At 42.0% G+C, this 27,516-nt stretch overlaps 1 protein-coding gene across 2 annotated transcripts in view; it reads right to left on the minus strand.

Moving 5' to 3' along the window:
* LOC118389489 (G-protein coupled receptor 22-like) overlaps positions 1 to 27,516 on the minus strand; it is an 83,262-nt gene that overhangs the window by 21,069 nt on the left and 34,677 nt on the right. The window contains exon 2 of one of the 2 annotated variants that reach the window (XM_052526935.1): positions 11,865 to 12,106. The exons of the other annotated variant lie outside the window; for it this stretch is intronic. The gene's annotated coding sequence lies outside the window, so the exon portion shown is untranslated. The remainder of the gene's footprint in view (positions 1 to 11,864; positions 12,107 to 27,516) is intronic. 2 annotated transcript variants of the gene reach the window in all.

Here is a 27,516-nt window from a genome sequence, read left to right on the forward strand (position 1 = left end):
GCGCTTAAAACGAGCACGTTTTTTTATCCAATAATGAAATTAGCGCCCCCCTAGCTTCAACTGGTTAATGATGCTGTTGGAGTTGTCCTCACCACCTGGGGGACAGCCCGTCAGGAAGTCCAGGATCCAGTTGCCGAGGGATTTGTTTAATCCCAGGGTCTTTAGTTTAGTGATGAGCTTGGAGGTCACTACGGTGTTGAACGCTGAGCTGTAGTCAATGAACAGCATTCTCACTTAGGGTTTCCTTTTGTCCAGATGGGAAAGGGCAGTGTGGAGTGCAATAGAAATTGTGTCATCTGTGGATCTGTGCATACACACGCCCCTTTGTGTTACATGGCTAGCCCTCAGGCCATACAGAGTTAACAGTGAAGAGTATAGCTGGAAGTAAGGTGACTCCACGGAGACAAAGCGCAGCAGACATGTGATTGACAGGCCAGACAGAGATGGAGGAGACAGGGGAGAGATGAAGACACAACCAGCCTCATGTTCTATTTAAAAATAACCCAAATAGAGAAGAAAAAAGGGGAAAACGCTCCGAGGTCATTAAAGTTTCATGACAGATCCAGCACATCTCCCCAAGAAGGTCAAAAACTCCAAACAAAAGACATGCAACCAAATCAACTGGTTTGGCCAAGGTTAAAGGAACCAATAAGATCCCAGTTGCCTACGAGAGTCCCCTCAATACCTATCAGAAGCTTAATATGCAGGGGTGACATCAGTGTCTCGTGTGTTCCTCTGTGCCCTCTTCATTATTTTGTCTCTGTTCAGATCGATGTGTTTTGGGTACAAAGTATTCAATGTCATCATTGTTCTCAGAAAGACAGCAAGTTCTACCACCTCACCTAGCAGGCTACCAATGGACCTTACTTATGGCTATCGAGCTCAGGACATTCAATTGGATCAAACCTGTAGACTTAACCAGCAGATAGCAACATCGTTTTAGCACTTATAACAATATGTTCATTAAGTGCACACTGACTTGCTAACAAATAAACACAATGTCTTTATTAGTCCCAGGGAGAGGCTTGTCACTCTGACCAGAGAGAGAACTGCACCATCTATTACAGTTACTGGGTTCTGGCATAGGTGAGAGTTGACTGACAGCTAGTCAAGCTCCTATAGTTCCACTGAGACAGGAGGCAAATCTATAAACAGATCCGGCCGTCAGGTTCTCATCAGCACTGACAGCAGTGACATTGGAGACAGTCCCCAGTAAGTCCACAAAATGGTGTGGTATCTGTAAAAGGACAGGGACCACCACTGAATTGAGAGTGAAAATAGAGTGATAAAGTTTATTGATAAAGGTAGGTACTGACCAGTGGAGGTTGCTGAGGGGAGGATGGCTTATAATGGTTGGAACGGAGCTAATGGAATGGCATCTAACACATGGAAACCATATGTTTGATGTATTTGATACCATTCCACTCATTCTGCTCCAGCCATTACCACAAGCCTGTTCTCCCCAATTAAGGTGCCACCAACCTCCTGTGGTACTGACAGAGAAACGGAATAGGGGGGAGGGACCAAAAGAGAGCGAGCTCGACAGAGAGCCATTGAGAAGAGGGGGTGGAAGAAGAGAGCGATTTAACAGTGAAAGAGAGAGCGAGAAAGAGAGTAAGAGGGCTAGAGAGAGAAACATGGGAAAAGGGTGGAAAGACTGCTGACTCATCGCTGTCTTAGGTGTTTCTAATGTCTGCAGTGAAACAATCGATCAAAGGCTTAATTTTCCCACTCAATTCATCCCGCAGCGCAAACCGCTAGCAGCCGCAAGCTGGGCCAGCAGCCTCCCTGGCAGCCAAGCAGTGGTGGGCCATCAGGGCCAGCAAGGCCTTCTCTGCTGGCCTAAACATCATCAGAATATATATTTTTTTAAATATATTTTCCCACAAATATGTATTAAATTATTCCCCAGAGTAAGAGTTATACTCTTCATTTCATAGCTTTCCTCTTGGTTGCACTGCTTCCAGCCCCAGGTTGAGATTTGGAGGGCTCGTCTTTATGTTAGATCTTTTATCCAATCATATTCAGCCATCATGTGTTTCCAGGGGTCTAAAATCTGCCCTCAGGTCTTCAGAATCAACAGTGTGGGCACTTGTAGCTTAAATTGAATGGAAATTAAAATTTAGTGTCAACCAATCAGCTCTAGAGTTTGCTATTGTACGCCTGCTGGCTGGCTCCAGTGTTACACAGGATTCAGTTAGCAGGCGTAGTGCGTGCACGTCTTTTGATTGGATTACCAATATTGAGAGGCAGGTCCTATATGGGCAGGTCTATGCAGAACCTCAGAACTAGGAAACTGAATTTGATAAACAAATTAATTTGCGTCCTACTAAGCAGTTTTTTCAACCCACAATGGCGGAAGGAGGAGAAGATGTCGATTTGGTCGAGGATATAATTATAACGCCATTCTCAAGACAAACCTTTCAAGAAAAGTTAGACATTGTCAGGAGAGGTCGCCCGACGCCGACGCTACAAAGCCTGTCACAGGCGGGAAGGTTGTTCGTTCGCCACTTTCAAAGTTCCAACTACGAGCGCTATCAGTGGCTCACAGGCTCCGAGAAACACTGCAAACTGTACTGCTGGTAATGCCTATTATTTGCAAGTGATCGATTTGGTGTTTGGAGCCACACTGGCTTTGCAAACTTGAGTTGTCTAAACAAGGCAGCAACGAGACACCAAAGTACGGCTGGGCACTTACAAGCAATGGTGCTTTTGAAAACTTTTGGGGGCACCCGAGTGGATCTACAGCTCAACGAACAAGCGCGCAGGGCAACGGAGCTGCACAATGAAAAGGTATTGTACTCTTCCCCTGCAATTCTCTGAATAAAAATGTAAATTTCAAGGTGACGCAATGCCTGGTTATACTGTGTTTCTGTCTAAATGTATAGTGTCTAGAGCCATGGTATCATAATGATGGTAATAAGAGGTGGATAAATTCGGGTGGGACTGTGTAGGACCTCACTGAAGGCCCAGGCCCCAGGCCCACGGCACGCCACTGCAGCCAAGCAATGCCTAGCAGAACAACCAGCCTGTCCAAGCCCCAAACAGAGCATGGCTACAGCCAGCTCAATGCAAAGTAGTCAAATAATAACAGAAATGTAGCTGCCCATTTCAATTGACTTTCTCTGAACAGTCATCAATAGTAAACAGAAATACATATTCTTACTACAGCTATTTTGATTAGCGCTACTGGGATATTCCATTTAACAATGTGACAGTAAAATAAGACAATATGCTCCACCTGTCATTTTCACTTCTGCCCAGTTGGCTCAATGCAATACCCCACCGCCCAACCCATACAGGGATAACACACTCACATGTACAGTACACACACACTGCCTACTGCCTGATGGATGGCAACGTCACATGCACGCACACACACCATATGCCATATTGAGCCACCAACAAACCAACCCACCCACACACATCCTATCCCACCACTGCACTGCCTCAGACTCCCACACAGGAACGTATTATCTATCCCACACCACACTACACCACCGCCAACCAACCAAATCCACTGTGCCATATGCAGATAGAACTGAGGTCCTGGATGGGAGACCATATAATGCTGGAAGTGGTGTTGGAGGGGCCAGTAGGAGGCACTCTTTCCTGCAGTTCCAAAAAATAATATTGACTATATACAGAAGTATGTGGACACGCCTTCAGATTTGTGAATTCGATTATTACAGCCACACCCCTTGCTGACAGGTGTATAAAATCGAGCACACAGCCATGCAATCTCCATAGACATGGTTTCTCAAATCATTGCCTTGCCTGGTTCACCAACTACTTCTCTGATAGAGTTCAGTGTGTCCAATCGGAGGACCTGTTGTCCGGGCCTCGGGCAATCTTTATGGGGGTACCACAGGGTTCAAGTCTTGGACCGACTCTCTTCTCTATATACATCAATGATGTCGCTCTTGCTGCTGGTGAGTCTCTGATCCACCTCTAACAACTACCTCTCCCCATACTGTATTTATTTATTTATTTTGCTCCTTTGCATCCCATTATTTCTCTCTACCTTGCACATTCTCCCACTGCAAATCTACCATTCCAGTGTTTTACTTGCTATATTGTATTTACTTTGCCACCATGGCCTTTTTTTGGAGGTTACCTCCCTTATCTCACCTCATTTGCTCACATTGTATATAGACTTATTTTTCTACTGTATTATTGACTGTATGTTTGTTTTACTCCATGTGTAACTCTGTGTTGTTGTATGTGTCGATCTGCTTTGCTTTATCTTGGCCAGGTCGCAATTGTAAATGAGAACTTGTTCTCAACTTGCCTACCTGGTTAAATAAAGGTGAAATAAAAATTTAAAATAAATAGACAAACATTGGCAGTAGAATGTCCTTACTGAGGAGCTCAGTGACTTTCAACGTGGCACCGTCATAGGATGCCACCTTTCCAACCAGTCAGATGGTCAAATATCTGCCCTGCTACAGCTGCCCCTATCAACTGTAAGTGATGTTATTGTAAAAGTGGAGACATCTAGGAGCAACAACGGCTCAGCTGTGAAGTGATAGGCCACACAAGCTCACAGAACAGGACCGCTGAAGCGCGTAGTGTGTAAAAATCATCTGTTGTTGGTTGCAAGACTCACTACCGAGTTCCAAACTGCCTTTGGAAGCAACGTTAGCAGAATAACTGTTTGTTGGGAGAGTCATGAAATAGGTTTCCATGACTGAGCCGCCACACACAACCTTATGATCAACATGTGCAATGCCATGCGTCAGCTGGAGTGGTGTAAAGCTCGCCGCCATTGGACCCTGGAGCAGTGTAAACGCATTCTCTGAAGTGAGGAATTACGCTTCACCATCTGGATTTGGCGGATGCCAGGAGAACGCTACATGCCCGAATGCATAGTGCCAACTGTAAGGTTTGGTGGAGGAGGAATAATGGTCTGGGGATGTTTTTTATTGTTCGGGCTACGTCTCTTAGTTCAAGTGAAGGAAAATCTTAACGCTACAGCACACAATGACATTGTATACAATTGTTATCACCGACAATAGGATGGCCTAACACTCCACAACACAAGTTAAATAAAAGGTTAAATAAAAAATTAAATACAAATAAAGACACCCACATGCCTGAGGTGAACCAAGATCCTGTCCAAAATGGCATAGAGGCCACAGAGGAACCCCTGAGGATAGCTTAGATTAAGAGGACCTTGATCTCCAAGCAACCCTGGCGTCCTGGAGCAGTGTCATCAATATCTGGTGATGGTTTATCGGATTATTGTCTGTAGAAATTGCTCTACGATCCGTTATAAGAACTTCACACATCACATAACGATCGCTAGCCCTGAGAGCCCAAGCCTGTCATTTAGCCATTACATGTACCAGCCCATCAGTAAGGCCAATCAAGACTGCAGCGCAATCACGCCTTTTTAAAGAAGAGAATGAATACAAATCAAGCACCACTGAGTCCCTGTATAATTAAGCTATGATGGAGAGTGTTTAAGCATAGCAGGCCGTGTGGAGAAGAATGATGATGATGCTGGTAGGTTGTGTATTTTAACATAATGTGACATGTAGTACTGTTACATGTCACATTATAATAACATGCTTAAGATTCTATTATTTCAATAATTACTCCCACATTACTTAAGGGGTTTTAAGTGCTAAGAGGTGCTAAGCAACGGTGGCGACAGTTTGTGGCAACCTTTCTGTCATCAGGAGTTAATTGATTCCCTGAGTGCTGTCTGGGGGAAAAATTGCCATTTGAATTTTTAAAAACATGGCCATGTCATAAATTGTGTAACCAGATTCACAGAAATCTGTTTTCCAAGAAGAGTAAAATCCTGTGTATTTTTCAGACCTGTTTCAAATAATAAAAAAAATTCATTCAAATAATTTGACTGTTTGCTTGAGTCTGCCTGGAGTGCCAGATGTGCAGGTTTGCAGTTTTGGTACTTTTCTATTGGTTTATTAAGCCAGACAGGCTGAACGGGACATATTAAGTATTTTATTCAACTTCTCAAGTATTTGAAACACAGGGATGGTATTTTCCCCTTTGACATTACATGTTTCCCCCCTCCCAGGCAGTTTGCCACTTTCACGGAGTGTTTATTCACCAATTTGTCCCAGATAAGGTGTTGTGAGGGATGTGTAATTTCTTTCTTCTCCCCTTTATCCCACTGCTTACTCCCGAGCTAACGGTAATCCAATCAGTGGATCAATTTCACCAGACGCCAGAGTCCCATTGTAGCGTCAGTTTATCACCTGCCTGACACTACAGTAAACAAGCCAAGCTAAGGGAGAGGTAGAGGGAGAAGAGAGGAAGAGGAACAGAAAAAGAGGAACAGAGAGATGGGTAGATCAAGAGAGGTTACAAACTTGAACTTGAAAGTAAAGGGAGAGAAAGAGAAGGGGACCAAAGTGGACAGACACAGCAGCAGAAAGAGAGAGACAGTCAGCGTGATGAGATGCTTAAGCATGGTTAAAATAATGAAGTTACAGTATCTCTCGCCAGAAGGCAATAAGAGCTCAATTAATACTATTTTTCTCTTGCAAACAGGGCATCATTTGGGCAGGAGGGGGGTCATTGTCACCTCCCTCAGCAAGACTATCACTCTGCAGTGACAGACCTCAACACCAGAGGCAGAGGGAAACCAGTACCATATCGTTCTGCATGTGGCCTGGCCACACGTTACATTTAACACAGGAGGCTGGTGAGAGAAGGGTGGCAAAAAATGTCTGGAATGGAGTGAATCGAATGGAAACCATATGTTTGATACCATTCCATCCGTCCTCTCCAATTAAGGTTCCACCAGCCACCTGTGACTAGGGTTGCGAAGGGTCAGAAACTCTGGAAATTTTCCATGGGAAGTTAAGCCCTGGAATTTTGGTAATTTTGCTTAAATTCAAAAGTTAGCTTATAACAGTGAGACTTTTTAATGGGATAAACATAAGGCAATTCGAGGTCTTGGTTAAAATATCCCCAAATAAATGTAATTGCAACCCTCTGCATGCACAGTGCATTCTTCCATCACATGTACGTACAGCTGATTCTCAAGATCTTGCACACTAATGAGATGCTATTGAGCACACACTACAACACTGTCTGAGCCAAGGACTACATGCTTTCTGGTAAGTTTTGATTACAATACTGGGTGAGGTGAATATATTTTATATGACATACATGATGTTTTTGTTAACTAGTAAATAGCAGCCTACAGCAAAGTGTGTTGAAATTATTACTAACTTGTTAACTAACTAGCAGAAATTGTTTTCGCTACCATGTGGGTTTTAGCTTGCTTGAGCCTGCTAACCGAGGAGTGTTAATTCACCTGTTTCCATACATGTTTCATTTAAAAACATTTATCTTACAAAGGAGTTGTTTAAACTAGCTATTTATCTGTACATGGAATTGTATTTGGGTTTTTTTAACTCATTTTTTTCTCATCTTTACAGGAAAATGCCACGGACACTATCTGAGGTGTGGAGACATTTCACTGCTGCTAATGTAGAAGGAAAAGCTGTGTACATTTGCAAATACTGTGCCAAATCATCTGGCCAAGTGCATATAAAGTTTCCTCAGAGCTCACAACAAGCAACCTCTGGCAAAAGTCCCTCTACTTCTATTCGAGGTGAAAATTATGAATCAGACACCTTATCCATAGCAACAGCTCATGGTCCTCCTGGAATTAGAAGGTTTTTTGACTCAATGGAGGAACGTAGTCAGAGAAATGCTGATTAATGTCTTGCGCAAGCTGTGTATGCAACTGGTTCACCTCTGATGCTCACAGGCAATATGTATTGGAAGAGATTCCTGAATGTTCTTCGCCCAGAATACACCCCCTCCAACCAGACATGCTTGATCTACTAATTTGCTGGATGCAGAGTTAAACAGAGTTCAAGTGAAGGTCAAGCAAATCTACTGCAATCATCTCTGATGGGTGGTCGAATGTTCATGGGCAAGGAATAATTAACTAAAAAAGAAACGTCCCTTTTCAGGACCCTGTCTTTCAAAGATAATTTGTAAAAATCAAAATAACTTCACAGATCTTCATTGTAAAGGGTTTAAACACTGTTTCCCATGCTTGCTCAATGAACCATAAACCATGAATGACCATGCACCTGTTGAACGGTCGTTAAGACTAACAGCTTACAGACGGTAGACAATTAAGGTACATCCGAACATCACACCTGCAGGACAGGTGCAGGATGACAACAACAACTGCCCGAGTTACACCAGGAATGCACAATCCCTCCATTAAGTTAGGTGAAAATAAACACAGTTAACAGTGAGAGGACATTTCTTTTTTTGCTGAGTTTACATTATCCTCACCCCTCAACCAGCATTCTACAAGAGCACAGACACAAGGGACAACAGACACACCGGTCTCTACATTGCAGATGAGCTGAAGGCAGTCATCAATGACCTTGGACCACAGATGGTATTTGCACTGGTGACAGACAATGCTGTGAACATGAAGGCTGATTGGTCTAAAGTGCGGTAGTCCTTTAGACCAATCCGTACTGCTCTGCCCACTTCACTGTTGCTCCAAGCAGAGGAAACTGCAGTTCTGAAATACATCAAAAAAGTGTGAAGACTTCTACCGGAAGCATACACACGCCATCACACCCATTGGCTGTGCTGCTCATGCATTGAATCTGCTCTTCAAGGACATCATGACACTGAAAACAATGAATACACTCCACAAGTGAGCCAAGGAAATGGTTAAGTATGTGAAGGGTCATCAAGTTATAGCAGCAATCTACCTCACCAAGCAAAGTGAGAAGAATAAGAGCACCACACTGAAGCTGCCCAGCAACACCCGGTGGGGTGGTGTTGTCATCATGTTTAACATTCTCCTGGAGGGGAAGGAGTCTCTCTCCAAGAAATGGCCATATCACAGTCTGCCAATATGGACAGCCCCATCAAGAGGATCCTCCTGGATGATGTATTTTGGGAGAGAGTGGTAAGCAGCCTGAAACTCCAGAAACCTATAGCAGTAGCCATTGCACGGCTTGAGGGAGACAATGCCATCCTGTCTGATGTTCAGACTCTGCTTGCAGATGTAAGAGAAGAAATCCGTACTGCCCTTCCCACTTCACTGTTGCTCCAAGCAGAGGAAACTGCAGTTCTGAAATACATCAAAAAAGTGTGAAAACTTCTACCTGAAGCACACACACGCTGCAGAGTACATGTTGGACCCCAAGTATGCTTGCAAGACATCCTGTCTGGTGCAGAGATTAACAAGGCCTATGGTGTCATCACTACTGTGTCTCGCTACCTTGGCCTGGATGAGGACAAGGTTCTTGGCAGTCTGGCGAAGTACACTTCCAAACAAGGGCTTTGGGATGGAGATGCAATATGGCAGTCGTGCCAACATATCTCATCAGCCACCTGGGGGAAGGGACTTTGTGGATCTGAGGCTCTTTCTCATGTTGCCTCCATCATCCTCCCAATCCCACCAACATCAGCCGTCTCAGAGCGCAAATGGTCCTTGTTTGGGAACACTGTTAATGGAATTTATATGTTTAAATTAATGATTAGAATATTCCACCCTGAAACCATATGATTGTATGAAATTGATTAGGATCATAAAATTATTATTAATGATGTGTGTAGTTTTAGTCAGTAAAATTATAATAAATTATGTGTGTAGTTTTAGTCAGAATTAGGGTAAAACAATATCTCTGTACAAAATATCTTTATAGTATCTTAAACACAGACTGTCTGAGCAAAATTCGGTGCCGACCTTGGCTGGGGGCCACTAAGAGATTGGGGAGAGGGCAGGGAGTATTTCTCACGGCATCCATAATCTTGGGGGAGGACAGGGAGTGCTTCTCACGGTCTGCATAATCTATGTCGGCTGGGTAGGGAGACAGTATGTGCGTAAGGAGTCTGTTTGCGTGCAAAAGTATGTGCGTAAGGAGCTAGTATAAAATGAATGGTTTTGTACAACAAACCAGCACTCTCTTGAATAAACATTTTGACTATTTTAGCTGGGCCTTTGTCTGTTTCATTCAACCAGTATCTTACAAATTCTGGTTTGCAGACCGAGTAGTTTAATTGAATTGGGTTATGAACATTGAGAACATAATTCTCGTGACAAACACACACACCAAAGCACGCAACAGGCTGACCAATTCAAGAGGTGGACATTGAGGGAGTCCAGGGAGAAGACATGGAAGACAACCAAGTCTTCAGTTTCTAGACTATCATTTTACAGATTTATGTTGAAAACGTATTTGGGAGATGCAATGGAATATTGGGGATCATTCAATATTCCATTTATTTTGTTGTTCTGTGAAATCATCACATGTGAAGAGTCAACTCATTCAATTACATTTACATTTGTAACTAAATCGTTAAAAAAAAAATTATATTGGAAGGATTTAATCATTTGCAATTATGTATACTTATGATAAGTTAAAATGTTTATGTTTCTGTCTCCATTTGACATGGTAAATATATTCAATGCAAAAAACATCTACTTTCAAATGGTATTACTATTATTTTGCAAATATTGACATTAATTCCCATATATTCCAATTAATTCCCACGGAAAGTTTCCACCTCTGAATATTCCCCAAAATGTGCAACCCTACCTGTGACATATACATACTCATGAACGGATGCACACGGGCACACATGGCAAGCACGGACACACATTCACACTCACAGGCACACATCGCACACTGCATGCACACATTATGCCCTCACACACATCCATGAACCAATACAAAAACACACACATACATTTGTGTTTTTTCTCCCTACTCTCACAGCTCTCCCCCTCCTTAATGGCATATCTCCCCAGTGTCTCCCTCTACCTCACTGGTGATTTACTGTATCTTTCCATCTCTCTAATTGGTCTGCTTTTCATGTGTCCCTCCATTCCAACCCCTCTCCTTACTTTTATCCTTTCTAACTTGATTTACTTATTGTGCGGTGGATAAATCTCCTCTCGTCACTCATTATCTTGGATCAGTAAATTAATTGCAATGTGTTTTTAATTTCACATAGCCACCTCACTGCTTTACTCAGGGGAAAAGTCTGCACAGCGGAACTACGTAAAACTCAACCCACTTCGTATTCGTCTATATTCATCCAACCCTGTTGACACCCTCTGAGTCAGAGGGATAGAGAACGTTAGAGGTGCTTGCGGAGGTGCATGGAGCCCTGTGGTTCATGGAATAATTTAAATGTAAAACCATTAAGAATAATAGTCTGCCAACAGTTTTAGGACAGAAGGAATGCCATTGAGTCTGTATAGGCCCTCAGATTCACCACACATAAATAAGCCCATCAGACATACTAACACAGATGGAAACACACTGTATGAACACATTCAAAACCATAACAACTGGCCCTGGCGTAGACAGCTGCTTATAGAGTACTGAAATATCCTACTCAAGAAGAGGTACTGATACTACAATAAAGTAAAACTACTGGTGTAAAAAACTACTCAAGTAAAAAGTAGCTAATTTTAAAATGACAGAGTAAAAGTAAGTTAGTTACTTTTAAAATAAGATAATTTACTTTATAGATCATCTCGCTAAGGCAACCTGAACATTGTTACACATGATCTTTTCCATGCAATACATTGGAAAAGGAGGAGAGGAAATGAATGTACAGTAGGAACTAAATTAATGTATTGTTTGAATTGCAGCGACACACATCTGTATATAAAAGATTTGTCAACACTATTAATATTTGAAAATAGATTAAACATTCAAAGCAATTCAAACGTATTGATGAATTAAAAGCAATGCAAAATAAAGTACATTAACAAAAAAATCCCCCATCCATTTTCTAACTCATTTACTACCTCACTCACTCCCTCTTTCCTCGCTCGCTTTGCAGTGAAGAGCAGTCCAACAGAGCTAAAAAAAAACACTCACAGGCGGCAGAGGCAGGCAGGCCGTGTTCAGTTTGAGGGACAGCTTCTTTATGTATGGAAAGGAATGAAGCGAGTCCATCTTGTCTGATACACAGGCAATGTACCCAACCAGTTCCGATGTACCTTATGAACTTTTGGGCATCAGTGATGAAAATAAATCCTCTTTATCAGATGAATGCTGCCTCTGTTGCTCTGTGTCCTCCTCTGTCATTGTGTCAAGGTGATGCTTCATGTAGACCAAACCTGTATAGTGGTACAACAAACACATGTAGAATATTTCATAAAATTCAGCTTTATGTGGCAACTCAGTTCATCGTAGCACTGACATTAAAATAGCCCAAACCCAGACTTTCCATTCTTATTATACTCAGATACTGAGACTGAAGTGAGTTTGTCAGATGTTTTCAGACCCCCCAAAAATTATAATGTCTAGCAGCACCTATTGTGTAGAATCACACAGTTAGACTTACTGAGTCTTTGTCTTATAGATGAATGTTATCCTAATTTACACAGACAATGTACAGTACATACAAAAGAATCCTAGGTCTCTCTAAATGCTGTATGTCATGACCAAGCAAGCGAAACACTTGCTGACATTAGCCTAATGTTGTTAACTACCCAGATAACTTAAATGACTAACTAGCTAGATAGCCACCACCACACAGTGTCATTGACGTACTAGCCATAACACCTATCCCCACGAGGTGGTGGTTATCCATGTAACTTATTTAGCTGCAAGAATAGCGTTAGCCTAGTTGTCTAGCAAGCTAATGTTCATAAGTTAAGACTATTAGATAGCTAGCTATACTAGCTGCTACAATCATCGATAGCAATTTTTTTGTATAAATCATAGCTAGCTAACTAGCTAGTTATCTTACCTCTACAATGTTTCCTCAAGTTCAAGGCAGAGTTTTTGTAGGCTTCCACCTCCCCCCTCCTGGCTAAGCAAAGCTTGTATTGCATCGCAATATATATATATATATCTTTCACAATACATCCCAAACTAAAATAAGTTATTTTTTCCCTTTTGAATATCTTCCGACCATCATCGTTCAGTTTGTATGCACAGGTTGATTTGATTGGCCTGTATTGGCACGATGTGTGAAATTTGATTTCATTGGTCACTGACTAAACAACGATGAACAGTTTTTTATCTGGCTCCGAGGACCTCTCTCAAACTTTCCATGCCCTCGAAATTGTAGGCTACTCTGTAACGGATGGTTTTAAAACGGTAGTGAAGGACAACACTTAATTCAAAACATACTTAAGTAAACATAAAACAAGGCAACAGTAAACATGTCGTCCCCCACAAATGATGCAGCGCCCCCATTGGGTTGTTTATTATTGCTCCTGCCTTGGGCCGATCAGTGTAATTTTGAAAATTCAGGATCTCTATGGCAAGAGATCGGACCAGTGCTCACCCAAAATCGGACCAGTGCTTCCTGAGATATTGCGTGTATTTAGTATTTATTAAGGATCCCCATTAGCTGCTTGCTGGGGTCCAAACATATTAAAGCTCTTACATTACATATAAATCAAAAGATAAAACAGTACATCATGTAACATTATTACACAACTACATATATACAATACAAAATGTTTGATACCACTTGTCATGTATTGTCATATTATGTCTTGTTCCTGTTCTTTCTCTTCACTCCGTCTCCCTCTGCTGGTCGTATTAGGTTACCTTCTCTTTCTCTCCTCCCCCAGCTGTTCCTCATCTTCTCTAACTACCTCGTTCACCCTTTTCTCACCTGTTCCCTTTTTCCCTCTGATTAGGTCTCTATTTCTCTCTCTGTTCCTGCTTCTTTCTTTGTCAGATTCTCGTTTGAGTTTCTCATGCCAGAACCAAACTATCGTCTTGTTTGCTTCACCCTTGTCCCGTCCTGTCGGAATCTGCCTGTTCATCTGATGCTACGTGTGATCAGGTACCTCTGTCCTCTACGACCCGCGCCTACCCAGAGAGACCAGCAGTCTGTCGCCGCTAACCCAGCTATTCTTCTCTGCTGCTAAGAAGGGGACTCTAACCCAGCTATTCTCCTCTGCTGCTAAGAAGGGGGACTCTTCTGTAAATATCAGAAGGACTTTTTGTTTCATTTGTCGCCCTCTCTGCGGGTTGTCTATTTTGCCATTATATACATCTGAAGAGGATCTATGTCTTCCCTGTGTTTTTACATTAAAGGACTCTGTTTTTGTTAATCCGCTTTTGGGTCCTCACTCAAGTGCATAACAGAAGAATCTGACCAAGAATGGACCCAGCGACTTCGGATCCTTTCCACTCAGCCGTCGAGATCCAGGGAGCGATGCTAGGCAGACACAAGCAGGAATTGTCTGCTGCTCGACATGCCGTTGAGACCCTGGCCGCCCAAGTCTCCGACCTCACAAAACAGATTCACCATCTCCGCCTCGATCCACCGGCCACTTCCAGGGCTTCCGAATCTCCGGAGCCCAGAATCAATAACCCGCCGTGTTACTCTGGGGAGCCCACTGAATGCCGCTTGTTCCTCACCCAGTGTGATATTGTGTTTTCTCTCCAGCCCAACACTTACTCCAGGAGCACAGCTCGTATCGCTTACGTCATATCTCTCCTTACTGGACGGGCTCGTGAGTGGGGCACGGCAATCTGGGAGGCGAGGGCTGAGTGTACTAACCAGTATCAGGACTTTAAGCAGGAGATGATACGGGTTTTTGATCGTTCTGTTTTGGGGGAGGAGGCTTCCAGGGTCCTGTCTTCCCTATGTCAAGGTAATCGATCCATAACAGATTACTCTATTGAGTTTCGCACTCTTGCTGCCTCCAGTGACTGGAACGAGCCGGCGTTGCTCGCTCGTTTTCTGGAGGGTCTCCGCGCGGAGGTAAAGGATGAGATTCTCTCCCGGGAGGTTCCTTCCAGCGTGGATTCCTTGATTGAACTCGCTATTCGCATAGAGCGACGGGTTGATCTTCGTCGCCGAGCTCATGGAAAGGAGCTCGCGTTCTCCGTTGCCCCCCTCTCCGCATCACTACCATCTTCCTCCGCCGGCTCGGGTGCTGAGCCTATGCAGCTGGGGGGTATCCGCATCTCGACTAAGGAGAGGGAACAGAGAATCACCAACCGCCTCTGTCTCTATTGCGGTTCCGCTGGTCATTTTGTCACTTCATGTCCAGTAAAAGCCAGAGCTCATCAGTAAGAGGAGGGCTACTGGTGAGCGCTACTACTCTGGTCTCTCCTTCAAGATCCTGCACTACCTTGTCGGCCCATCTACGCTGGACCGGTTCGTCAGCTTCCTGCAGTGCCTTGATAGACTCTGGGGCGGAGGGCTGTTTTATGGACGAGACCTGGGCTCGGGAACATGACATTCCTCTCAGACAGTTAAGGGAGCCCACGGCCTTGTTCGCTTTGGATGGTAGTTCTCTCCCCAGGATTCAGCGTGAAACGCTACCTTTAACCCTCACTGTCTCTGGTAATCATAGCGAAACCATTTCTTTTTTAATTTTTCATTCACCTTTTACAACTGTTGTTTTGGGCCATCCCTGGCTAGTTTGTCATAATCCTTCTATTGATTGGTCTAGTAATTCTATCCTCTCCTGGAACGTCTCTTGTCATGTGAAATGTTTAATGTCTGCTATCCCTCCTGTTTCCTCTGTCTCTTCTTCTCAGGAGGAGCCTGGTGATTTGACGGGGGTGCCGGAGGAATATCACGATCTGCGCACGGTGTTCAGTCGGTCCAGGGCCACCTCTCTTCCTCCGCACCGGTCGTATGATTGTAGTATTGATCTCCTTCCGGGAACCACTCCCCCCCGGGGTAGACTATACTCTCTGTCGGCTCCCGAACGTAAGGTTCTCGAAGATTATTTGTCTGTAGCTCTCGACGCCGGTACCGTAGTCCCTCCTCCTCTCCCGCCGGGAGCGGGGTTTTTTTTGTTAAAAAAGGACGGGTCCCTGCGCCCCTGCATAGATTATCGAAGGCTGAATGACATAACAGTTAAGAATCGTTATCCGCTTCCTCTTATGACTTCAGCCTTCGAGATCCTGCAGGGAGCCAGGTTTTTCACTAAGTTGGACCTTCGTAACGCTTACCATCTCGTGCGCATCAGGTACCTTAAGGGAAGAATTCGGCAGTACCTGTATGGTTAGTGAGAAAGTCCATATTGCAAATGTACGGTCCCTTACTAGACGTCCGAAATCGTTTGTAAAATTCGCGGACGGCGTCGGGCCGAGCGGCAGGGCCGGACCTACCAGGAAGTCATCAAATGAACGTTGTCGGACATTCGGTTTCCGTTTTACAAAAATAATAAGATTTATGTCATTTTTCCCATGTCCCGGAAATTCCCACAAGAGGGCATAAGCAATCATATGGCTATTGCTACAAAACATCACGATTCACGACGGGGCCTTATCTCGAAAACTGAAAATATTTAGAAGCCGAAACTCGGTGAGCGTAGGGGCGGCATAATGGGCAGTTGGCCCCGAACAAGATGGCGTCTAGGCCTCAACGGTTTTTGAGTTATGGCCATTTATCTGGGATTAAAGGTCCAAAATGAAAATAGAGAAATTATTTTTCCACTTCACGTCAAAGTCAAGGAGCCTCCGGTGTCAATAAAAAAGAACCAGCCATTTATCTATCGTCATTTAAGAGAAATCGTACAACGACACCTTGGTGATGTTCACGGATAGGTGTTTTTTTTTTCAACGGTTACAGATCCAGTTGCAGGTTGTTCTTACGAATCTTTTTAAAGTGTGCTGCGGAGCTCTGCGAGATTTCTGTGATTTTCTATGATTTTCTGAAATAACACACACTCACTAAACCCTCCGTAAATAACTCAGTTCTTAACGTAAAGACTTAAAACTCGGGATTCTGTAAAGGCATACCCCAATCATGATATGAGTTTATTTATAGCTTCCTGTGCCAACCGGAAGTGCCTTTAATGGTGTCACAGTGGCAGTTTCCATGGGTTAAAAAGGTCAGATCTTTTCAAAACTTCATATGTGTGACTAGGTAACCCTCGTGAACTGTAAATCAGTCATTTCTCCCAGCAGATGTCAAAGAAAAGCTCTCACACGCACACACAGCAAGGATGGAGTGAAAAAGTGTGGTTCTTAAAGACACAGAGAGCAGGCAATGGCATAAACATAATGTCTAGGCCGTGCCGAGTTCAACGAGATATCCCGCTTGACCGTAGCTCGCTCGGTCTGAGCGCAGCGACCATTAGAAAAGTAGGCCCAAAATGAAGCCTGCCCCACAACGTCATTTGCTTTTGGGTGACAGTGAGAGAACCGTTAGGGTGAGAAGCACAATTCGACCTCAGGTATGTTCCTAAGGTCCTTCCGATCCGTGCAAGCCTAACGTTGACAGTGTGGCATTAACCCTTAATAGTTAAAAGATGGTGTTTACTTCAAAAAGTTTGCATTGATTTCTCTCCCCATAGGAATACATTGCCTTTACCCCTAAATTCAACCTGAAGTCTATATGGGTTATGAATGCCGTATGAACCTGTCTTTGGTAACAGTCCATCAGGCCAGTATGAGGTCTACCTGTGTTGATTCTAAGCTTCCTGGACCAACCGGAAGTGGTTAAAATCACCCTAAAAGTGTTTTTCCATTACCTGCCTGCAGTTTGATAGACATAGTGCATTCAACCCTGTGTAAATCAGTCAATTCTTAACGTAAGGACTTAAAACTCAGGATTCTGTAAAAGCATAGCCCAGTGAGGATATGTGTTGACTTATAGCTTCCTGTGACAACCGGAAGTGCCTTAATTGGTGTCTCAGGGGCTGTTTCGAGGGGTTAAAAAAGTCAGATCTGTCCAAAACTTCATATGTGTGATTAGGCAACCCCCATGAACTGTAAATCAGTCATTTTTCCCATAAAATTTCAAAGGAAAACTAAATCACACAGACACACAACTTGGAAGGAGGGACGTATTGGGGGTTGTAGAGACAGACAGTGCCTCCAATAGTTAGCTTTGTTCGAGCTAAAAAGAACCGTCAGACCTAGAGTTCCGAAACTTTAGAAACCTGTTCTAGACCTCGGGTCGATAGTGCGTGGTGAGTTAGGTGGCTCTAGAAGGTTCTCGGACCGAGAAATAGCCTCGTACATTTGCAATGATTTCAATTCATTTTGACCATTACGAAAATGGCGACATTTAGAAAAGTCTCAGAGACACAAGACTAGGTGCATTGGAACCGGCTCGGCCCATAGAGACGGACCCCAACGTTTCGGTCCGATAGCTCATTCAAGGACCCCATAGCAAGGCATGGAAAAAGTGGATTTTCAGCACCAATTAGGGTTTTACTCGGGCACCGAAGGACCTATCGAGCCGAAACTCGGGATTCGGGGTCGCCTCACATAGGCCTTCACATAATGTCTGACCTGGACCCGCAGCTAGAACGTAACTATGTGTTTTACGTTTTTATTATGTTTTAAACTAATGGCGCTGTGAATTATGGGCCTGCTCTGACATATGTGATAGTTGGCTTCTAAATGAGTTGGAAAAAGTGGGTTTGGTGTCAATTGGTATCAGTTTGGTGTCAGAATGACATCTAATTGACTGGTGGACACTGACTTGCTAGTTGACTTTTGTACATTAGCAATATGTTTAAACGGAGAGGGACCATCACCAAAATGGCATTCTGAAATCAACACAAAAAATGGCATCACCATAGTCTCCAGGCTGTGCAGAGTTCAACGAGACGCCCCGCTTGACCGTAGCTCGCTCTGAGTGCAGCGACCTTGAAAAAAAAGAAGGCGCAAAAGGAAGCCTGGCCCTCAATGTCATTTGCTTTTGGGTGACAGTGAGAGAACCGTTAGGGTGAGAAGCACAATTCGACCTCAGGTACGTTCCTGAGGTCCTCCCGATCCGTGCAAGCCTAACCTTGACCATGTGGCATTAACCCTTAATAGTTAAAATAAGGTGTTTACTTCAAAGAGTTTGCATTGACTTCTCTCCCCATAGGAATACATTGCCTGCACCCCTAAATTCAACCTGAAGCCTATGTGGGTTATGAATGACTTATGAACCTGTCTTCTATGACAGTCCATCAGACCACTATGAGGTCTACCTGTGCCAATTATAAGCTTCCTGAAGCAACCGGAAGTGGTTGAAATCACCTTATCAGTGTTGATCCATACACTGCATGCAGTTTGATAGACATAGTGCATTCAACCCTGTGTAGATCAGTCAATTCTTAACTTAAAGACTTAAAACTCAGGATTCTGTAAGTGGCTATGTCAATCAAGACATGTGTTTACTTATAGCTTCCTGTGCCAACCGGAAGTGCCTTTAATTGGGTCACACTGTCTGTTTTGAAGGGTTAGAAAAGTCACATCTCTCCAAAACTTCATATGTGTGACCAGGTAACCCTCCTAAACTGTAAATCAGTCATTTCTCCCAGCAGATGTCAAAGAAAAGCTCTCACACGCACACACAGCAAGGATGGAGTGAAAAAGTGTGGTTCTTAAAGACACAGAGAGCAGGCAATGGCATAAACATAATGTCTAGGCCGTGCCGAGTTCAACGAGATATCCCGCTTGACCGTAGCTCGCTCGGTCTGAGCGCAGCGACCATTAGAAAAGTAGGCCCAAAATGAAGCCTGCCCCACAACGTCATTTGCTTTTGGGTGACAGTGAGAGAACCGTTAGGGTGAGAAGCACAATTCGACCTCAGGTACGTTCCTAAGGTCCTTCCGATCCGTGCAAGCCTAACGTTGACCGTGTGGCATTAACCCTTAATAGTTAAAAGAAGGTGTTTACTTCAAATAGTTTGCATTGATTTCTCTCCCCATAGGAATACATTGCCTGCACCCCTAAATTCAACCTGAAGTCTATATGGGTTATGAATGCCGTATGAACCTGTCTTTGGTAACAGTCCATCAGGCCAGTATGAGGTCTACCTGTGTTGATTCTAGGCTTCCTGGACCAACCGGAAGTGGTTAAAATCACCCTAAAAGTGTTTTTCCATTACCTGCCTGCAGTTTGATAGACATAGTGCATTCAACCCTGTGTAAATCAGTCAATTCTTAACGTAAGGACTTAAAACACAGGATTCTGTAAAAGCATAGCCCAGTGAGGATATGTGTTGACTTATAGCTTCCTGTGCCAACCGGAAGTGCCTTAATTGGTGTCTCAGGGGCTGTTTCGAGGGGTTAAAAAAGTCAGATCTGTCCAAAACTTCATATGTGTGATTAGGCAACCCCCATGAACTGTAAATCAGTCATTTTTCCCATAAAATTTCAAAGGAAAACTAAATCACACAGACACACAACTTGGAAGGAGGGACGTATTGGGGGTTGTAGAGACAGACAGTGCCTCCAATAGTTAGCTTTGTTCGAGCTAAAAAAGAACCGTCAGACCTAGAGTTCGAAACTTTAGAAACCTGTTCTAGACCTCGGGTCGATAGTGCGTGGTGAGTTAGGTGGCTCTAGAAGGTTCTCGGACCGAGAAATAGCCTCGTACATTTGCAATGATTTCAATTCATTTTGACCATTACGAAAATGGCGACATTTAGAAAAGTCTCAGAGACACAAGACTAGGTGCATTGGAACCGGCTCGGCCCATAGAGACGGACCCCAACGTTTCGGTCCGATAGCTCATTCAAGGACCCCATAGCAAGGCATGGAAAAAGTGGATTTTCAGCACCAATTAGGGTTTTACTCGGGCACCGAAGGACCTATCGAGCCGAAACTCGGGATTCGGGGTCGCCTCACATAGGCCTTCACATAATGTCTGACCTGGACCCGCAGCTAGAACGTAACTATGTGTTTTACGTTTTTATTATGTTTTAAACTAAAGGCGCTGTGAATTATGGGCCTGCTCTGACATATATGATAGTTGGCTTCTAAATGAGTTGGAAAAAGTGGGTTTGGTGTCAATTGGTATCAGTTTGGTGTCAAAATGACATCTAATTGACTGATGGACACTGACTTGCTAGTTGACTTTTGTACATTAGCAATATGTTTAAACGGAGAGGGACCATCACCAAAAGTGACATTCTGAAATCAACCCTAACGAGCCATGGAGATGAACCAGAATCACTGCCCAGCTATCCCGAGTTCATCGGGCCAGTCAATTTCACATTCCTGCAGGATTTTTATAGCATGACAAATTCGTGATGGTACCTGCCCATTGAACCATATTGCAAATGCACAGTGACTTTGCAAAAGTGAGAAAACATAAACAAATGGACATGATGAAATCAACACAACAGGTGATGGAAATGTACAACTATCACTGCTCAGCCATCCTGTGTTCATCAGACCAGTCAATTTTGCATTTTTGAGCATGTCAAATTTCATATGGTAAATGCACATTGAAACATATTGCAAATGCGCGCGCACTTGCAATATGATTCTATAGTGTAAAAACATCACCTAATGGACATGATGAAATCAACACAACGAGTGATGGAAATGTACAACTATCACTGCTCGGCCATCCTGTGTCCATCAGACCAGTCAATTTTGCATTTTTGAGCATGTCAAATTTCATATGGTAAATGCACATTGAAACATATTGCAAATGCGCGCGCACTTGCAATATGATTCTATAGTGTAAAAACATCACCTAATGGACATGATGAAATCAACACAACGAGTGATGGAAATGTACAACTATCACTGCTCGGCCATCCTGTGTCCATCAGACCAGTCAATTTTGCATTTTTGAGCATGTCAAATTTCATATGGTAAATGCACATTGAAACATATTGCAAATGCGCGCGCACTTGCAATATGATTCTATAGTGTAAAAACATCACCTAATGGACATGATGAAATCAACACAACGAGTGATGGAAATGTACAACTATCACTGCTCGGCCATCCTGTGTCCATCAGACCAGTCAATTTTGCATTTTTGAGCATGTCAAATTTCATATGGTAAATGCACATTGAAACATATTGCAAATGCGCGCGCACTTGCAATATGATTCTATAGTGTAAAAACATCACCTAATGGACATGATGAAATCAACACAACGAGTGATGGAAATGTACAACTATCACTGCCCGGCCATCCTGTGTTCCCATAGCGAGCATTAATATCAGAATGACCGGTAAATGCATTTACAACCATATTTTAATTTTTGGGTTACCAGTTGCACAACAATGCACGTGCATTTGCAATATGATTCTATAGTGAAAAAAACATCACCTAATGGACATGATGAAATCAACACAACAAGTGATGGAAATGTACAACTATCACTGCTCGGCCATCCTGTGTTCATCAGACCAGTCAATTTCACATTCCTGCAGGATTTTTATAGCATGACAAATTCGTGATGGTACCTGCCCATTGAACCATATTGCAAATGCACAGTGACTTTGCAAAAGTGAGAAAACATAAACAAATGGACATGATGAAATCAACACAACAGGTGATGGAAATGTACAACTATCACTGCTCAGCCATCCTGTGTTCATCAGACCAGTCAATTTTGCATTTTTGAGCATGTCAAATTTCATATGGTAAATGCACATTGAAACATATTGCAAATGCGCGCGCACTTGCAATATGATTCTATAGTGAAAAACATCACCTAATGGACATGATGAAATCAACACAACGAGTGATGGAAATGTACAACTATCACTGCTCGGCCATCCTGTGTCCATCAGACCAGTCAATTTTGCATTTTTGAGCATTTCAAATTTCATATGGTAAATGCACATTGAAACATATTGCAAATGCGCGCGCACTTGCAATATGATTCTATAGTGTAAAAACATCACCTAATGGACATGATGAAATCAACACAACGAGTGATGGAAATGTACAACTATCACTGCCCGGCCATCCTGTGTTCCCATAGCGAGCATTAATATCAGAATGACCGGTAAATGCATTTACAACCATATTTTAATTTTTGGGTTACCAGTTGCACAACAATGCACGTGCATTTGCAATATGATTCTATAGTGAAAAACATCACCTAATGGACATGATGAAATCAACACAACAAGTGATGGAAATGTACAACTATCACTGCTCGGCCATCCTGTGTTCATCAGACCAGTCAATTTCACATTCCTGCAGGATTTTTATAGCATGACAAATTCGTGATGGTACCTGCCCATTGAACCATATTGCAAATGCACAGTGACTTTGCAAAAGTGAGAAAACATAAACAAATGGACATGATGAAATCAACACAACAGGTGATGGAAATGTACAACTATCACTGCTCAGCCATCCTGTGTTCATCAGACCAGTCAATTTTGCATTTTTGAGCATGTCAAATTTCATATGGTAAATGCACATTGAAACATATTGCAAATGCGCGCGCACTTGCAATATGATTCTATAGTGAAAAAACATCACCTAATGGACATGATGAAATCAACACAACGAGTGATGGAAATGTACAACTATCACTGCTCGGCCATCCTGTGTCCATCAGACCAGTCAATTTTGCATTTTTGAGCATTTCAAATTTCATATGGTAAATGCACATTGAAACATATTGCAAATGCGCGCGCACTTGCAATATGATTCTATAGTGTAAAAACATCACCTAATGGACATGATGAAATCAACACAACGAGTGATGGAAATGTACAACTATCACTGCCCGGCCATCCTGTGTTCCCATAGCGAGCATTAATATCAGAATGACCGGTAAATGCATTTACAACCATATTTTAATTTTTGGGTTACCAGTTGCACAACAATGCACGTGCATTTGCAATATGATTCTATAGTGAAAAAACATCACCTAATGGACATGATGAAATCAACACAACAAGTGATGGAAATGTACAACTATCACTGCTCGGCCATCCTGTGTTCATCAGACCAGTCAATTTCACATTCCTGCAGGATTTTTATAGCATGACAAATTCGTGATGGTACCTGCCCATTGAACCATATTGCAAATGCACAGTGACTTTGCAAAAGTGAGAAAACATAAACAAATGGACATGATGAAATCAACACAACAGGTGATGGAAATGTACAACTATCACTGCTCAGCCATCCTGTGTTCATCAGACCAGTCAATTTTGCATTTTTGAGCATGTCAAATTTCATATGGTAAATGCACATTGAAACATATTGCAAATGCGCGCGCACTTGCAATATGATTCTATAGTGAAAAAACATCACCTAATGGACATGATGAAATCAACACAACGAGTGATGGAAATGTACAACTATCACTGCTCGGCCATCCTGTGTCCATCAGACCAGTCAATTTTGCATTTTTGAGCATTTCAAATTTCATATGGTAAATGCACATTGAAACATATTGCAAATGCGCGCACTTGCAATATGATTCTATAGTGTAAAAACATCACCTAATGGACATGATGAAATCAACACAACGAGTGATGGAAATGTACAACTATCACTGCCCGGCCATCCTGTGTTCCCATAGCGAGCATTAATATCAGAATGACCGGTAAATGCATTTACAACCATATTTTAATTTTTGGGTTACCAGTTGCACAACAATGCACGTGCATTTGCAATATGATTCTATAGTGAAAAAACATCACCTAATGGACATGATGAAATCAACACAACAAGTGATGGAAATGTACAACTATCACTGCTCGGCCATCCTGTGTTCATCAGACCAGTCAATTTCACATTCCTGCAGGATTTTTATAGCATGACAAATTCGTGATGGTACCTGCCCATTGAACCATATTGCAAATGCACAGTGACTTTGCAAAAGTGAGAAAACATAAACAAATGGACATGATGAAATCAACACAACAGGTGATGGAAATGTACAACTATCACTGCTCAGCCATCCTGTGTTCATCAGACCAGTCAATTTTGCATTTTTGAGCATGTCAAATTTCATATGGTAAATGCACATTGAAACATATTGCAAATGCGCGCGCACTTGCAATATGATTCTATAGTGAAAAAACATCACCTAATGGACATGATGAAATCAACACAACGAGTGATGGAAATGTACAACTATCACTGCTCGGCCATCCTGTGTCCATCAGACCAGTCAATTTTGCATTTTTGAGCATTTCAAATTTCATATGGTAAATGCACATTGAAACATATTGCAAATGCGCGCGCACTTGCAATATGATTCTATAGTGTAAAAACATCACCTAATGGACATGATGAAATCAACACAACGAGTGATGGAAATGTACAACTATCACTGCCCGGCCATCCTGTGTTCCCATCAGAGCATTAATTTCAGAATGACCGGTAAATGCATTTACAACCATATTTTAATTTTGGGTTACCAGTTGCACAACAATGCACGTGCATTTGCAATATGATTCTATAGTGAAAAACATCACCTAATGGACATGATGAAATCAACACAACAAGTGATGGAAATGTACAACTATCACTGCTCGGCCATCCTGTGTTCATCAGACCAGTCAATTTCACATTCCTGCAGGATTTTTATAGCATGACAAATTCGTGATGGTACCTGCCCATTGAACCATATTGCAAATGCACAGTGACTTTGCAAAAGTGAGAAAACATAAACAAATGGACATGATGAAATCAACACAACAGGTGATGGAAATGTACAACTATCACTGCTCAGCCATCCTGTGTTCATCAGACCAGTCAATTTTGCATTTTTGAGCATGTCAAATTTCATATGGTAAATGCACATTGAAACATATTGCAAATGCGCGCGCACTTGCAATATGATTCTATAGTGAAAAACATCACCTAATGGACATGATGAAATCAACACAACGAGTGATGGAAATGTACAACTATCACTGCTCGGCCATCCTGTGTCCATCAGACCAGTCAATTTTGCATTTTTGAGCATTTCAAATTTCATATGGTAAATGCACATTGAAACATATTGCAAATGCGCGCGCACTTGCAATATGATTCTATAGTGAAAAACATCACCTAATGGACATGATGAAATCAACACAACGAGTGATGGAAATGTACAACTATCACTGCTCGGCCATCCTGTGTTCCATCAGACCAGTCAATTTTGCATTTTTGAGCATTTCAAATTTCATATGGTAAATGCACATTGCAAACATATGCAAATGCGTGCATTTGCAATATGATTCTATAGTGTAAAAACATCACCTAATGGACATGATGAAATCAACACAACGAGTGATGGAAATGTACAACTATCACTGCTCGGCCATCCTGTGTCCATCAGACCAGTCAGAATGCATTTTAAATGCATTTACAACCATATTTTTATTTTTGAACATACCAGTTGCAAATGCACGTGCATTTGCAATATGATTCTATAGTGAGAAAAAAACATCACCTAATGGAGATGATGAAATCAACACAACGAGTGATGGAAATGTACAACTATCACTGCTCGGCCATCCTGTGTTCATCAGACCAGTCAATTTTGCATTTTTGAGCAGGTCAAATTTCATATGGTAAATGCACATTGAAACATATTGCAAATGCACGTGCACTTGCAATATGATTATATAGTGAAAAAACATCACAAAATGGACATGATGAAGTCAACACAACGAGTGATGGAAAGGAACAACTATCACTGCCCGGCCATCCCGAGTTCATCAGGCCAGTCAATTTTGCATTTCTGCAGGATTTTTGAGCATGTCAAATTTCTTACGTCATTTGGCCCACAAAAAATCCTTATGCACAATTAAAAAAAATATAAAAAAATATGATAATAAAATTGGACAAAAGTATATTCATACAGTTCTTACACATGTGTAATTGACAAAAAAATTGAAAGAATTTCAAAAAACGGTCCAGAAAGCACTTTTTAAGGGTGTGTGAAGTTTTTACAAAATTTTGACATTTTTGACTTTTGACTTTTGACTTCCTATGAAATCATATTGGAATTGGACAAAACATATTCCTTATGCGCATGTAAAAAAAAAAAAAAAAAAAATTATGATAATAAAATTGGACAAAAGTATATTCATACAGTTCTTACACATGTGTAATTGACAAAAAATCGAAAGAATTTCGAAAAACGGTCCAGAAAGCACTTTTTATGGGTGTGTGAAGTTTTTACAAAATTTTGACATTTTTGACTTTTGACTTTTGACTTCCTATGAAATCATATTGGAATTGGACAAAACATATTCCTTATGCGCATGTAAAAAAAAAAAAAAAAAAATTATGATAATAAAATTGGACAAAAGTATATTCATACAGTTCTTACACATGTGTAATTGACAAAAATCGAAAGAATTTCGAAAAACGGTCCAGAAAGCACTTTTTATGGGTGTGTGAAGTTTTTACAAAATTTTGACATTTTTGACTTTTGACTTTTGACTTCCTATGAAATCATATTGGAATTGGACAAAACATATTCCTTATGCGCATATAAAAAAATTAAAAAAATTATGATAATAAAATTGGACAAAAGTATATTCATACAGTTCTTACACATGTGTAATTGACAAAAAAATCGAAAGAATTTCGAAAAACGGTCCAGAAAGCACTTTTTTAAGGGGTGATAAGTTTTTGAAAAAAGTTCATTTTTTCAAAATTTTACTTTTGGACATTAATTTGGGTTACATATCCAATATGAAAAACCCCGGTGGAGCGCATTTGCCCCCTGTTGAATTTTTAAAGTGTTACAACTGGCAATTACCATATGGCATTTGCAATACACTTTGGATGAATCAACGCCGAATTGGGTGGTATTGGCCAATGTGTATATGGTTTGTCCGATGCCAATGACATGCCATTCATTTTTGTCCAA

This window comes from Oncorhynchus keta, chromosome 10 (genome assembly GCF_023373465.1).
Source record: "Oncorhynchus keta strain PuntledgeMale-10-30-2019 chromosome 10, Oket_V2, whole genome shotgun sequence".
Taxonomy (NCBI): Eukaryota; Metazoa; Chordata; class Actinopteri; order Salmoniformes; family Salmonidae; genus Oncorhynchus; species Oncorhynchus keta.